This window comes from Manacus vitellinus, unplaced genomic scaffold, assembly GCF_001715985.3.
Source record: "Manacus vitellinus isolate BGI_N305 unplaced genomic scaffold, ASM171598v3 scaffold_46_pilon, whole genome shotgun sequence".
Taxonomy (NCBI): domain Eukaryota; kingdom Metazoa; phylum Chordata; class Aves; order Passeriformes; family Pipridae; genus Manacus; species Manacus vitellinus.
In genome coordinates this window covers 2,113,722-2,128,803 of record NW_021940578.1, presented here as the reverse complement: position 1 = coordinate 2,128,803, position 15,082 = coordinate 2,113,722, and positions in this window count along the sequence as shown.

Sequence of the window (15,082 nt, the reverse complement as noted above, 5' to 3'; positions counted from 1 at the left end):
GCTCGTCCCTGCTGGCACCCCACGGAGCACAGGCAGGCAGGAGCTGTGACATTGCTACTCCTGCCCTGAGGCTCTGAGGAAGGCAGCCCTGCCTGCAGCCACAGGGCTGGGCAGAGCCAGCTGGGGAGCCTCAGAGAGCTGCACTGGTCAGGGCTGGGTCGAGATGAGCTCTTGGAGGTGGGTTTCAAGCAGCCTCAGGGACACATGCCCCTCCTAGGCTTACAACACTCCCATAGGGAGGAAGTGTTTAATTTCATCCCATCATGCTCTGTCCTTGTGTCTTCCTGCTCTTTCATTCTACACCTCTGGCTCTACCTCCTTTAAAGCCTCCACATAAGGCAGAGAAAGATCTCACCCATCTCTCCCTTCTGGAGGCTGAACAGATGTCCTTTTGGTCTCTGTTGGCCCCATGTTCCAGCTCCTGACCACCTTGGTGGCCTCCTCTGGATCTGCATCTCATGCAGCAGAGGGGCCAAAACAGTCTCTGTTGTGACTCCTTGAGTGTTGAGTAGGAAGGAAAATGACTTTCCTTGACACACCTGGTCAGTGTAGCCCACCTGAGGACAGCCCTGCTCAGTGAAGGGTGCATTGCTGACCCAGTCCAAACTAACCTTGACCCACACAGCCTTGACCAAATTGGAGATTTCACCAGAAAAATGTCTCTGATCCTTTATGAACCTGTCAAGGCTCCCATCCTGGAGTGGACCCAGTTGCTAAGCTCTCTTCAGGGTGAAAAAAAATGACTGATTAATTGCATTTATTTAAGATAGTTTATTTTCTTTAGGACTCTTTCTTGGAGCATCACATCAAAAAATTTTGACATGGCATCACTGACTGCTTCACCAGGGGTCACAGGTTTAGGAATAATGGTTCCATTTTTAATGTGAGGTGACACTGGACTGCAAAGGGAAAGGCACTCTGGAATATCTCCTGTCTGATGGCTTGGTGTTCATGCTGTTAGAAATGAAGCAGTTGTGAATCTGACTGGTGCCTGAAGAGGGTACAGGTTTTAAATCCCTTGTATGGTAGGCACAAGCAAATTAGTCATGCTTAAATACTTGGGAGATTGCTGGAGCTCCAAACCTCAGAGAGCTGAGAGATACAGCCGTGCCCTGCTAATGAACTGATTCAGAGGGAAAGAGGGAAAGACATATTTTCTCAAGGTGAAAGAGAAGTTCCTGGAGGATACGTGGGTTTAACCCGGTTATTAACTGGCATATTAACCCCACAGCCTTGATTAGCCCTACCCTGGGTTTCCCAGGTGAAGGAAACATGAAAAGCAAAAATTAAACAATCTACAGTCATAGAGATTTGCAAAATGAGGCTTTTTGTGGCAGTTTAACCAGTTCTGGTGCTAACAGAATCACAGAAATCTGGAATGATTTGGGTTGGAAGAGACCTTAAAAAGCATCTCGTTCCACCCACTGCCATGGGCAGGGACACCTTCCACTAGACCAGGTTGCTTCAAGTCCTGTCCAACCTGGTCTTGAACACTTCCAGGGAGATGAAAATGTCATTCTGTAATGCAGCATTATAGCAAAGAGAAACACAACTCTGGAGTCAAAGTGGAGACAGGGTGAAGGCAAGAAGCCCTGAGCACCCTGGCCAAGATAATGCCAGGCTTTGCAATGAATTCATGATATCCCCTCTCTGGGTCCAGTGTGGGACCTGGCTGAGTGCCCCAGGTGGGCAGGTCCAACCTGGATACCTGTCCCTTACATCCACTTTTCCCAGCCCTTTCCAGGGGAATCTGCTCAACAGCTGTGTCCGTGCCAACCCGACAGAGGCTGGGGCATCTCTCCTTTCCATGTCACTCGACACATCCTCCTGCTCACCCACAACTCCTAAATTCAATCTGATTTCAGTCTGATTACTTTCCCCTTCACTTGAGAGAATTAATTAATCTCCGGCTCTGCTCCAGGTTTTTTTTTCCCCAATCGATAGAAAGAGGAAGGGAAGGGTGGTGTACCTGTCATTAATCATCATTAAATTAGTGACTCTGGATTTAGCTCGCCATGAAAGCCCTCTCTATTGCATCTGCAGAGCTCTGCTCTCTCTCTGTGCAGCCAGACCTGGAGCTCTGCAGAGCTTGGACAGCAAGAAACAGAGGTCTGAGGGACACCTGCACGTGGGTGTCACATGAGGGAAAGAATGTAGAACCTCCTTGGTGGCAGAGGAGGGATTTCACCACAGCAAAGCACCTCTACATGAACAAGTACCTGCAGCTCCAGGTGCCTCAAGCCGACACTTGAGCCAAGCCAGAGCTTCCCAGTCCCTGATCAGCATCAGCCACGTCTCCCTGGAGGTGACACTCTGATCCTGAGGGCTGGCTCCATGCTCAAATGGCCACACTGATGGTTTGTTTCCCTTCCACCCCCCACAGCAAGTGGCCTCCAGCTGTATATGGAAAATATAGGATTATCTTCTGCATGCCCTGCATCCCTTCATCCAGCCAGCCACGGGGATCAAGTGATGCTGTCCCTTGCCCTCATTCCCTGCCCTCACCCCTTCCTCTTCGGCCTCCCCTCACCCATCCTCTCCACCCTACGCTTCAACCTGGGACAGGAATCACAGAATGGTTTGGTTTGGGAGGGATCTTAAAACTCCTCTCATTCCACCCTCTGTATCATGAGCAGGGACACCTTCCACTATCCCAGGTTGCTCCAAGCCCTGTCCAACCTGGCCTTGGACACTTCCAGGGATGGGGCAGCCACAGTTTCTCTGGACAACCTGTGCCAGGGCCTCCCCACCCTACCAGGGAAGGATTTCTTTGCCTTCCCTTGGCAAAGTTGGTCATACCTGGCCTTCACCAGCCCATCTGCACCCAGCACCCAGCACAGGCTCCATAACCATCCTCTGCTTGACACTGACACAGCCAGTGGCCAAATCACATCTTTGCAAGGGCTCAGGCACAAGGACAGGCAGGTGACCCCCCTCCATGGCACCTCTTGCTCACACAAGCACCTCATTTGCCCCATTAGCCACAGTGAACAGCACTTTTTTGCCTTCTGAGACCTGCAACCAACATCCAAGGGCCCTTCTGTCTGGGATGCAGCCCCTCTGACAATTGTGACCTCCCCTCCCTGTGTGTGACCTGCCCTCTGGCCTTGTTAAAATGCATGTCTGTGAAATGAGCCCACCTTGCCCAGCTCTGCACTGACATCACCCAGCACACGTCTGGCTCTCTCCTCTAAATAATGTATCTCAGCAACTGAGCACTCAGTTCCTCCAGCAGCCACCGCCGTGCTGAGGAGACGCTTTCTCTCCTGCTATGCCTCAAAGCACTTCATTTAGTACATCAGAAAAGGCCAGAAAAACAATGCAAATGTTCCACTCAGTCCGTGCTTTCGGAAGGATTTGCTGTCCCCGCCTGGCTGGACTGGGTCCTGAGCATCTCTGTGTGCCCATCTCTGCACAGCCACGAATCTGAGCCTTTCTGGGGACTCAGACCAGATCCTCCCCTCCTTGGACCACCCCTCCCACCCCTGATGTGGCTCATGCATGTTCCCAAACCCCTTTGTCCATGGGGCTGCAGGTTTAACCCCTCAGGGAATGAATGCAGGATACTTCCCAACCCCTCCTCCTTCTCCTCCCTCCTTCCTCCATCACTTTGCTCCTGGTTGGGATGTCCTGTCCCTCCCCTGTGACAGCTCTGGTGTAAGGTCACCAACCCTGCTCCTGTTGGGCACCACGACTTTGGAAAACATTCCAGAAACTTCTCCCCTTCCACGTGCAGCTGGTGTTGCTGCTGGCAATGGGAGACCAGGATGGGTCACTGCTGGTGCTGTTGGGGTGACAATCCAGGCAAAAAGAGCAAAGCCTGGGGCACAAAGGAGGTGTCTCCCATGGCTGGCCTGGGGAGGGTGGGCATGCTACTCTCCAAAATCCTGTCCCTGTTGCAGGGAAGAGGCATTCCCAGTGCTGTGAAGCCTGCATCCCAGGGCTGCCATGATGTTTTCTCTCCCAAGACTTTTTCTCCTCACCCTCTCCTGTTGGCAGAAGAGCCAGGAATTAGGCATGGAGATGAGCTGTGTGTCAGCTGCAGACATACCTGTGCCAAACACCCCCACTGTCACAGGGGTATTTTCCCCCAGTGTAACACGTTAGAAATTAAAAAAAAACACTCTGTTTTGAGTTATAATTCTCAGTCACAGATCTAGAGAAAGGTTTGTGATGTACATGAGAGTGTGTGCCTGTCCTTGCTGTACCTGTATTCATATAGTATGTCTGTGCTCCTGTGTGTATCTGGATGCCACAGCTCCTCCTACATTTCATGTTCCCATCACACATGTGCCAACACACATGTGCAACCTTCCTGCTGTGCCCTGCACTAGTCCCTTAGTCATGGGATTTGGGCCTGCACAAGACCAGGACCCACCCATGGTACCAGGGATGCCCTACCTATGGAGTGGGAATCTCTATGCAGCCTCCAAAAAAATGGGCTGAAAGGCACTAGGATTTTAAATAACCCTTTCCTTACCAAAAAAGAAAACTGTGCCCATGGTGCAATCTGTGAATTGAGAGCTGAGGGAGGCTGAAAGGCTGGAAGGGATGATCTGAGATGTTCTGTGAATATCCATGTCCAGAGGCCACCTCTGTCTACAGGGTCACAATGACTCCTCCTCTGTGCACACTAACTGGAAACTGTGGGATGTGAATATTACAAAGTCACCATCACTGCCAGGGTCCCAAACCAGTAGTATTTCACTCTGGCTTTGTTGACCAAGCCTGGACCTGCACTCACTAAGACAGTGTGCTCCTTCCCACAAAACCCCTGCCCCTGGTAAGCCCCTCCCTTGCACCAAGTTGCTAGACCAGCTGAATTGGTCAAAAATGAAGGTGTCATTGCAATGAATGTGAGCATGAATTCATAATGGCACTTTAAAGCCTCTCTCTGTGCTTCCTGCATCACTGCCTCAGAGCTGTGGAGGAGCCAGATCCACACTGCCTCATTTTGCACTAATAACAGCCTTCCCCTAACAGGGACAAACAGCAGGCTGAAGTTTTTGCTGGCAAAACACATCTCCAAATGAACTGCTAAAAATGGCCCACAAAAGGCTATTTCCAGCTCCTCCACCCAGCTGGAGCTGGCTCTCCTCCCTGGCTGGTGTCTTCTGCTTCTGTCACAGGAGTTACTGAGCAGGGAAGGGAGGCAGGGAGTGGTGCAGGGCACAGGTGAGAAAGTTTGGGACAGCCAGGAAAAGCTCATGAGAATGTTCACATGTTCAATGTTCACAGGAAGGGATCACAGCCCTGTCACCCCTGTCACCAAACAGCATCACCAGCACAGCCCATCCAGGCTGGGAGCTCTGTGAAGGTCTGTGCAGGCACCTCCTTATCCTCCAGAAGCCCTCTGTGCTCCTCCCTGGCCACAGGGCACTGATGCTGCCAAGTGCTGAGGTCTATGAGGGAATCAGGTCCCAGGGGTGCTCACTCACATGGGGGTCTTTTACTTCTCTCTGACTTACAGCGAGCACTTGTCAGACACCTCTATAATCTCAGGTATAATAAACCTCCCTGGCTCCCTGATTCCCATCTCTGACATGTGAGCCAGCTGTGCACTTTGCATGCAGATGATTTATCTGTCCTCAGTCTGATCCAAATACACCCCCTGAGCACAATCAGGCAGCAGCAGCTCCTCCTCCCAGAGCCTGGTTCTAGGACACCAGAGTGAGAGGTTGTACTTGCAGGGATCACAGAATCCTGGAATGGTTTGGTTTGGAAGAGACATTAAAGACATCCCATCCCACCCCCTGCCATGGGCAGGGACACCTTCCACTAGACCAGATCACTCCAAACCCTGTCCAGGCTGACCATGGACACTTCCAGGGATGGGGCCCCCAGAACCCTGCTAGAAGGCTCTGGTCCTAAATGGTCCTTCATGAGATGATCCCATAAGAAGATCATGGGATCATCATAATCAGGCTGAGAGAGCTGGGCTTGTTCACCTGGAGAAGGGAGACCTTCAAGCCCCTTCCAGGGCCTAAAGGGGCTCCAGGAGAGCTGGAGAGGGACTTTTGACAAGGGATGGAGGGACAGGAAAGAGGGAAATTGCTTCCCACTGCCAGAGGACAGGGTTAGATGGGATATTGGGTAGGAATTGTCTCCTGTGAGGGTGGTGGGGCCCTGGCACAGGCTGCCCAAAGAAGATGTGGCTGCCCCATCCCTGGAAGCGTCCAAGGCCAGGTGGATGGGCTTGGACCTGGTCTAGTGGAAGGTGACCCTGCCCATGGCAGGGGGTGAAAGAAGAGATAGATTAATTGATTGATGCATTTATGATTGATTTCTTCCAACCCAAACCGTTCTGGGATTCTATGACTCTGTGATCAGCTCTGCTGAGAGCACAGCTGAGACAGGAAGGCACACAAATGCTGCTTCAGAGGTGCCAGAAACACAGGAGTCCTCAGCAGTGCAGCCCTGGGGGCTTGGAGACAGCCACTGGCAAACACAGTTTGATTAGAAATTAATCAGCCCACGAAGCCAAGTGTGATATTTAATAAAGGGTGAGGAGATGCAGCAGAGCCCAAGGGCCAGCCTGTCAGATCCACAGCCTTAGGCACAGCAGAGTCCCCGTCCCCACACAGCTGCAGCACACAGGGCTGGCAGGAGGCCGTGGCTGCTGGTCAGGACACGTCTGAACCCCAGAGACACAGGGGAGATGCTGCCATCCCATGTCATGTCTATAGCATGGTGTCCCTAAATCTTCCAGACATTTAGAAATGCTTCTCAGTGTCACCCTGGGGGTGCTGGTAAAGCCCCTGCTCTGCCCCAAACCTCTTCCAGACTTCAAATCAGGCCTTACTTAAAAACCATTATTGATTTTGGAGTGTCACCCTCAGCTTTTGATGTCTAAACTGACAGTAGCCTTTTCATAGTGGTTTTGAGACTCTTCCTTCAGCAGATGGGCAAAAATTTGCTTGTTTCAGGCAGAAACTGAGTATTATGCTTAATCCTATCACCGAGGGAAGTAGGGCTTTAAAAAATACATTTTTATCAGAGTTTGTGAAAGCAAGGGAGCATCTCTTCCTGATTCTCCTCTGGGAGAAGGTAATGGCCAGAGAGAGAACAAGAACTTTGCTGTTGAGCTGCCAGGTCTCAATGAAAAATCAAGCAGGTACCACTAGGGCTCCAGACAGTGATGTCTCATCTCCAGATCCAAACCACAGAGGAAGTGGGATGCTGAGAGAGAGGCTTTGCGTGTCATGCACCGAGCTGGTGGGATCCCAGAGGAGCAGCAGGATGAGCAGCTTCTGGAAGAACAACATCACTGGCAGAGTATCTTGGTCTTGTCTCCAAAAAGGTTTTTTTTTTTCTCCCCTTCTGTATATTCAGAGATATACAGAACATCAGGGTCTGCAGCAGGATCCTTGTAACCACAGCAGAGACAAGTGTGGGTGGTTCCTGTGCTGTTTCCCAATCTCTTTTTCATTAAATTGTTGGTTTCAGTAATTTTTGTTAGTGCTGATCCAACAGCTGAGTGACATGAGGTGCTGCAGCTGCCTGTGCCCAGGTCCAACAAGTAGTGAGGCTGAAGATGTGTGTTCCCAGCAGGCACAAACGAGCACTTCATCCCTACCAACAGAACTGGATATCTGGGGTGGCACATAGCTTGCTTTGTGTCCCATGGGCTGTCAAGCCCTGAAGGGATTTGTATACTGCTTTGCAGGGGAATGAAGTGTAATTTCTGGACCAGTTTGCCCAGTTGTTCCCTTCAGTGGTCTGCAAAGTCTGATTTCCACCAGCCCTGGCTACTGATGTGCTCTGCTGTTAGAGTTGCACACCAGGACACAAAGAGTTTAAATTCAGGGAAGATGTCCTGTCTAGCACAAGAATTATCACTCATACACTTTCTTATCAAGCACCTAAAGCCTTCTAAAACTGTGCCCAGCCTGGATCTGGAGGCAACAGGCAAAGGGAAAACAGGGAAGGTGGGTGCTCATATCCCCACTGAAGAGGCAGAGATGTCAAGGGACCGAAGCAGGGTGACAGAGCTGCCATCAATCACAGGGCCTGAGCAGAGGCTTCTGAGTATTTAAATCATTAATTAAGATTAATGAAATGCACTTTTGCAGTATATTTAACTGCATGTTCCGAATCTGAAACCTGATCATTAATTAGTGAGGGAGACAATTTGAAGGGCTCAGGAAATCCCCTCGTAATCCTCAACGAGGCCCATCAGCACCACTCCGAGGGGAAAGACATGGCCCTGCCCAGAAAATGGTACATCAGAGCAGCATAACAGACACCTGGGAAGAGATATAGATCCTAACAATAGGGGCTTTAAGGCATTAGGGAGATCCATCCAGCTCAGGACTGAGAATGGGAGGCAGAAACTGTAATCTCATTGTACCATTGAGGCAAACGAGAGGCTTCATTTGACTTCCCCAAATAAATTAAGCTGAAAAATTCAGGGATTACTGAAGGGATTAAAGTTCCTTAGAAATCCCACTGCTCATCCCCAGACTCCTGGAACCTCCTCGTGAAGGCTCATGCAAACAAATATGTCCCATTGCAGGACGAATCTGCACGGGAAATTAAAATGCCTGCTTTTTGTCCTGCAAAACGCCATATGAAGCCCCACTGTAGGGTCCTGCATGTGCCAGCTTGTGCTTGTCCTCCTGCTGGGACCACTGTGTTCACCAGATGAGATGATGGAATCACAGAATCCCAGAATGGATTGGGTTGGAAGGGACCTTAAAGCTCATCCTGTTCCACCCCCTGCCATGGGCAGGGACACCTTCCACTAGCTCAGGTTGCTCCAAGCCCCGTCCAACCTGGCCTTGGACACTTTTAGGGATGGGGCAGCTACACCACCCTCACAGGGAACAATTTCTTCCTACATATCCAGAGGCCCAGGACCCACTGTCCAGAGGCAGCCACCTTCCAACACTCCTTGTCCTCCAGTGTGCTTCCCCATTCTGGTGGCATACACAGGACACAGGACCACAGTCTTCTTCTGCCACTCAGTGCAAACTTCCCCCTGGATCTGGAGAGTCCAGCTGTTTCAGGGCTTAAGGCCACTCACTGGGATGTTTGGAAAAATAGTTTTCAGAGTGACCTTCTCCACAGTGCAATAAACCAGACACACTGGCAGCATTTTCCATTACGGAAAACTCAGTAATTAATTAGAAGCTGGGATTCTTCCCATCCCTCAGTGCAAGCTTGGAAATTAAAATCCAAGTGAAGAATAACTCCAGGCCAGGGAGTCGGTGCTGGGGCTGCCACACAGTTGCCCCCACACAGAGACTTGAGGAGGGCTGCAATTGCCTCTGAAATGTTGATTGATTTGCTTCTGAGTTGGCAGCAAGGACATGGGTTTGACCTCTGCCTATGGAGAGGACTTCAACAGGAGGGGACCCTGCGTGGCTCATGCCACTGCAAGGGGAAAAGTGTTCATCCATGCTGGAAAGGGGCTGTGTTCTTTTCAGAAAGCAGTGGAGGTGGCTGAGGAGGGTGAAGTCATAGGGAGCACAGCAGAAGGGGAGAGGTTGGAACCAGTTGATGCCTTAAGCCCCTAATGGTTTTTTATTTTTCTAATACTTGTAAGTTTTATAAGTAGTGGAAGTAGACTCTAAAAGCAGCATCCCCCACTCCCTTGTCCCTTATCCCTTTCCCTCTAGCACCCTTGTTTACGCATTCCTTAACCCTCTTACCCCATTCTATGCTCCCTATATCAATCCTGCTCCTGAAACCAGCAGAAATGTTTAGTCTTTTGTCAAGGCAAGGCCTAGATTGTTGGCAGAACAGCATATCAGGGCCTAAACCACAGAACACGGTCAAAAACTGGGTAACTATGTACCCTTTGTGCTCTGAGGGAGAGGAAGGTGGGATGAACAGGGGGTCCCAAAGTGCACCCCAGACCCATTTTCAGTGGGTGGACCCGGGGCGGACCAGAGTAAAGGCCACAGGGTGGACACATTTGGGATTGGATGGATGGTGTTATAAAATATGACATCTCAGGCACGACCTGCGCGCGTCTTGTAACATCTTAGCCTTGGCAAATAAACCCTTTCTTATCTCACCCCTAATTAACTGCTCTGGAGATTTTTTCAGCACCTAACTTCCACAGCAACACAGCCCATGGAGCGTTGTGAGGTGCCGAGCTGATGGAAGCACCTGAGAGGATGTTGGAGGCGTGTGGGCCACACCAGGTATCACTGCCCTCTGCCTGGGGAACCAGGGCCCAAAGAGCAGCCAAAAGCAGAGCTCCTGAAATTCCATGCTCACTAGACATAGATCATCAAATCCCAGAATGGTTTGGTTTGGAAGGGACCTTCAAGACCACCTCATTCCAAGCCCCTGCCATGGGCAGGGACACCTTCCACTGGAGGTGTCCAGCTTTCACACCACAGGGATGGAGAGGCACCGTGACCTCCAGCTTAACACGGTCTGGATGCCTCGAAAATGTCTGGCCTGGCTTTGCACGGCACATTCCTCGGATATTCCTGGGAAATCTGCTCAGTGGAAGGTTGGCTGATGGAGCCTGTGAGGCCCCTGCTGGGGCTCTGGCATCCGGGAGCAAAGGCAATCAGAGCCTCGGGAGCAGCAATCACATCCTCCAAATTGGGCAGATGTGAGGAGGGGGGTGTGAGTTCGGATCGATCCGGCAGCCAAGGTCAGTCGGAGGGAAGCCGAGTTCCTGGAGGAGGCACTGTGGAAAGCAAGCTGTAATAAAAATGAGGTGTAATAGGGCTGCAGCCAGCGTGGACCTCCAGCTGCCGTGACCTAGTTAACGCTGACACTCACCTGCAGGAAACTTCCACTCCGTTTTCAAGGCCTTAATGTCAGGGAAAGCAGGTCGTGGTGTGGATATCAGCCTGGGAAGGGGAGACGAGGCCCTGGCAGCTGCCAGGATGTGCAAAGGGTGCAGGAGGGATCTGTGCTGGTCATCTCAGCCCCATGGGAAACACCATGTTACTACAAACCAGTGCGTGGTGGTTCACACTCCACTGGGATGAGCACATCCCTGTCAGGGGGAGGGATTCCCGAGGGTCTTGCCATGGCCTGATGGCCCCAAAGAGTGCAAACCTCACATACCCAGAACTGAGGTGTCAAAACACACAGCCCAGACAGAGGGGTCTTGTGCCTCCCCCCAGTGTGACCATCACTTGGGGTTTGAAGGGAATCTCACTATGTTCAGGGTGTATTTCAGAGCCTTATCTCCTAAGCCCACAGCATAAAGCCAGGAGGGGAAGGAAAGAAGGAACAGAATTTGTCTTTTTTTTTTTCAGTTGCCTTCTAAAAATGGCATTTCGAGCCATTTCTTTAAACCCTTGGGACGTTTAGGGGATACTGTGGGCTCTCCTCATCAGGTGAACAGGCTGGGGACTCCCTGCTGGAGTAGGGGAATGGCTGGGGTGGGAATCAGTGGGCACCAGGCTGAATGTGAGCAAAACACAGATGAGCTAAACTGCTATGTTGGGGGGATTGTGGCCAAGTAAAGAAAAATTATTCATCCTTATGATCAGCGGTGGGGCAGCCACCCCACGGGGACGTGGTGGTAGCTGATCACTGCTGCAGCTGCTTGGGAGCTACTGCAAGGAAATAGAGTCCAGGACATCTCACTAATGCCAAATGATGTCACACGGAGTGGACCTTCAGAGATTTGAGATGGACATCAGGAAGTGCTTCTTTAGCTGAGTGTGGTCCAGCCCTCAGACAGGTCACCAGAGCGATGGGTGATCCCTGTCCTGGGAGGTTTCAAGGCTCAGGTAGGCAAAGCCATATCCACCCTGATCTAGGGCTGGGAATATTCTTGCCATGAGCAAGGACCTGGAATGGAGATCCCTGAGGTCCTTAGTCTGTTTGGCCTTCTCTGCTGGGGGAACAAGCCAGGTCTGCCAGGACCATGTCTCTGCACAGTGGGGACTCCTGTTGCTTGCCATGGGGCTCCTGGCATGTTGTCAGCACAGCTCTGGGCACCCCATCTTGATCCCATCTTATTTATGGCACATCCTTCCTGTCTTCCCCCTGCTATTACTGCCTGAAATGTTGTAATTTAGATTCCGGCTGTGTTTGATTGCAAATTCTCCCAATGTACAAATTTCAGTGACAAGCACTAGAGCAGCTCATTTACATGCCAAAGTGATCAATCTGGAACTGCTTGTTACACCAGAGAATAAATAAATAACGGATACATTAAAGAATGGGCAACAATCAGCCAAATTAACCAATATATGTCGAATAATGACAAGCCCTGACATTCTTAACAGGGAACAAAAGAGGGAAGGATGGGACAAGCTTTCCCAACATTGCCCAGGGCTGCTCAGCACTCATCTATCTCCTCTCACCCCATGAGCCGACAGGGATGTGCATCAATGACAGTGAGCAAGGGCTGGAGCCTGAAATCCTGCCTTTTAAACCACATACCTGTCTTTATTCCTCACATCTGCTTTCTGCAAGGATTTTTCACAGGAACAACACATTCCCTGGGACAGCAATTTAAATATTTCAGACGTGTGTGGCAGCTACGGAGTGTGGCAAGTGGCCCTGTGGCCTGATTTTCACCTGACATGTCAGGAAATCCTTCCAGGGCACCATCACTCTCCACAACCCCCTGACAGGACGGTGGAGCCAGGTGGGGGCAGGTTTCTGCTCCCGGATAACAAGTGACAGGACAGAGAAAATGGCCTCAGTTTGTGCCAGAGGAGGTTTAGGTTGGATATTGGGAACAACTCCTTCACTAAAAGGGCTGTCAGGCATTGGAACAGGCTGCCCAGGGCAGTGATGGAGTCACCATCACCAGAAGAGTTCAAAGAACATGTGGATGTGGCACTTGGGGACGTGGTTTAGGGGTGGCCCTGGCAGTGCTGAGTCAATGGTGGAACTCCACGATCTTAGAGGGCTTTTCCAACCCTAATAATTCCACGACTCTGTGATTCTGCTTTGGGACAGCCCAGCTCAACAGCTCTAACATCCATCTGTGTGGTTATCCAGGCACCATTAACCCACCAGTGGCTGCAGCAGAGTGCATGCCAGTGGGTGCAGGTCTGCACTGGGATGCTGTGACTGGCAGCAGAGGTGTGTGTGGTACCTGACAGCACTGCTGATCTCCATCTCTGCCTCCTGCACAGTGACAGGGAGGTGCCAGCTGCCTGATTTCTCCTCCTCTGGCAGCTCCTGCCTGTCAGCTCCTCACCCTGGGGATCCCCAGCAGGGAAGGAGCATCTCTCCCTGTTGTCTGCTGTCAGGCAGCTCGTGTGTGCCTGCAGGCACTGGGGACATGTGGGGAGGCTTCACAGGGGTCACTGCTCTTCCAGGAAAGGCTGCAAGGCTGGGATGGCACTGACTGATCTTGCCTGTCAGCACCAACTGGGAGGGCAGCAAGAGGTGAAGGTGTTGCCCCGTGGCCCATCCTGAACCCATTCTGAAAGGAGGAGGGTTGCTCAGGGTAGAATCCTCTGGAGCAGAGTTGCTTGGTGTGCAGCAGAGCCAGGAGGCCACGACAGGTGCCCTAAATCACGGGGATGCTCACCTGGGTGGTCGGGTTCCCCAAAACTGAGAGTACCATCCCCTTTGGGGAAGATTTTGTGACACCTGGAGCTCTGAGGAGCATCTACATCCCCTGGCTCTTCCAGGTACACCCACTGTCCCCTCTGCCTTGGGCTTGGCCCCATTCCATGTCACCTGGGGGTCCCACGTATCGACGTGGCCCCTGCTCGGTGATGGAGTGATGGTGCTGCTGGATCCACCTCAGCCAGGAGAACCTGGCAGGGTTCACACGCCCCACCACGGAGTTCCTTTCCTCACTGAGGAAAACTCCTCCCCCAGTCTCGGGGGGGTACCAAAGTGCCCCCACCCCTGGGAAAAAGGGCTTTTGTGGCCGCGTGGAGGGGGTGGGTTATCCCGGCTCCCAACGTGCGGAGATGTCCGTGCTCTCACTCCGCACCTGGACATCCTGCAGGACACCTGGGGACAGGGGGACCCCCAGGGGGGTCTCCCCGCCCCCGCTTCGGGCGGAGGAGCGGGTGGCACCGAGCACGGCTGAGGCAGCGCTGCCATCTCGTGGCGCGTCCCGTCGCTGCCGAGCCCACCCTGCCCGCGGCCCCCCGGCCACCCCCCGCTCCCACGGACGGGAATGGGAAGGACGAGGATCCTTGTGCTGGCATTTGTGGTCCTCAGCAGCCTCCGGGATGGCGCCGTGCAGTGCTTACCCACGGCTCCCCATCCTCTGGAACCACGGATGGCAGTGAGAGTAACTTCCCACTGCCAGGGGACAGGGTTAGGGTTAGGTGGGATTTTGGGAAGAAATCCTTCCCTGGGAGGGTGGGGAGGCCCTGGCACAGGTTGCCCAGAGAAGCTGTGGCTGCCCCTTGGATATTCATGGAAGTGTCAGGTTGGACGGGGCTTGGAGCAACTGGGCTGTGATGGAAGGTGCTCCCTGCCCGTGGCAGGGAGTGGAACGAGATGAGCTTTAAGGTCCCTTCCAACACAAACCAGTCTGCCATATCCCAGCTGCTGATCTGGAGGAGGAGGAGGAGGAGACAGAGGATGGGAGAAGAAAGCTTGGCTTGACCACAGTGACTCTGAAAGTCACACAGGTGGGGCTAAACACTGCTCAGGAGTCTGGAGGAGGGAACACCTGGAACAAGCACAGCTTCAAGGAGATACTGGAGACCCACAAGCAGCCCCTGTAATTCAGCATTTAAATGGGGTTAAAGGGACAACAGGAGACAAAGGACATGGGAGCACAAGGACCAGCCATCGATCAATCCTGAATGAAATGATGGAGTGGTCTCATTTGGGCTGTATATTAAGAAAGGGCAATGGGGCAGAAATACAATTACTGTCCAGAAGCATCGTTTGGTGGAAGGTAGGTCCTTTCAAACTCACCTGTCATCTTGTCTTGACACGGTTACAGGTCTGGTTGATAGAGGAACTCTGTTGATAAAATAAAATTGCATTTCTTCTGGGCATCTGATTTATTATGGGATGACATTTTGATTAAAAATATGTATTATATTACATTAAGAGGGCATCTATTCAATGAATTAAAGACCAGCTCAGTGACAGATCTCTGCTGGCAATGGTCTCGGCGCTGAGCTTTGGTCATTCCCTTTTTCAGCTGTATTAGACATGATGC